Below are 933 nucleotides of genomic sequence, written 5' to 3'. Positions count from 1 at the left end.
TAGCTATATACACAAATGTAGGTCTAGCTGCTTACAGATTCGGTCCCAAACTTTTACATATATACAGTGATTGCAGATGTACAGATCAAGGATGTATATTTTCAGGCATCATCGAAATATGAACCTATAATTAGGACACACTGCACACAAAAGAAATTTGAAACAATAGAGTTATCAGGTGTAGTTTAGTTTTGATCAGTTTTTTTTTTAATTGCATATCAAACTGTCGAAAAATACAGGTATATGCGGTACTCCAATCGGAGAAGCAAACTCACATAACACTTAGTATTAGCAGACTTATTGTGCTACATATAAATACAAAATACATGTACATTGTACATTCACGACAAGTATATGCTTTAGTCAGGAGACTTATTCGGAAACATTCTACAATTCATCAGGACACCGTATTTTCAACCAATCTACCTGACAATGTCATATTTTTCTATATGCCATGTAGTCTTCAGTCAGACCAAGGATGTTGACTCTATACAAACGGACAGCAGTGATGCATGATGAGCTTCATCTTCAGCTGTGGAATCAGCTTCCCTACTTCTGCCAGTTCACATTTCCAGACATCAATGAACTGAAAAAAAAAATAAAAAAATGTTCTCAGTGATTGTCAAACATGTAACACCCATGGAGATGTCAAGACCATTTACCTTGTTCTCATACTTGTAAATTATGTGATGAACCAATAAAATACATGTACCTTACCTAACCCCTCTCTAGACCAAAACAAATATTAACTGTTTGGTACTTTAGCTGGTGTCTAACTAGATCAAGGAACCATATAAATTTCACCTGTATGGTACCTTACTGGGTATCCAGACCAACAATGCATACATTACCTGTACGGTACTTACTGGGTATCAAGACCAACAAGCCATGCACGTCTTACCTGTACAGTACTTACATGTACCGTATATACAG

General features: G+C 36.1%; 1 protein-coding gene and 1 long non-coding RNA gene across 2 annotated transcripts in view; one reads left to right on the top strand and one right to left on the bottom strand.

Annotated features, from left to right (window-relative positions):
- Window positions 1-933, top strand: part of LOC118422362 (hemicentin-1-like) — a 46,606-nt gene that overhangs the window by 30,785 nt on the left and 14,888 nt on the right. The gene's annotated exons all lie outside the window — the stretch shown is intronic.
- LOC118422764 overlaps window positions 210-933 on the bottom strand; it is a 7,328-nt gene continuing 6,604 nt past the window's right edge. Inside the window, exon 2 of the long non-coding RNA XR_004831960.1 lies at window positions 210-586. This is a non-coding gene — a long non-coding RNA (uncharacterized LOC118422764). The remainder of the gene's footprint in view (window positions 587-933) is intronic.

This window comes from Branchiostoma floridae, chromosome 9, assembly GCF_000003815.2.
Source record: "Branchiostoma floridae strain S238N-H82 chromosome 9, Bfl_VNyyK, whole genome shotgun sequence".
In the NCBI taxonomy this organism is placed as follows: Eukaryota; Metazoa; Chordata; class Leptocardii; order Amphioxiformes; family Branchiostomatidae; genus Branchiostoma; species Branchiostoma floridae.
This window is presented reverse-complemented; position numbering and strand designations above follow the sequence as displayed.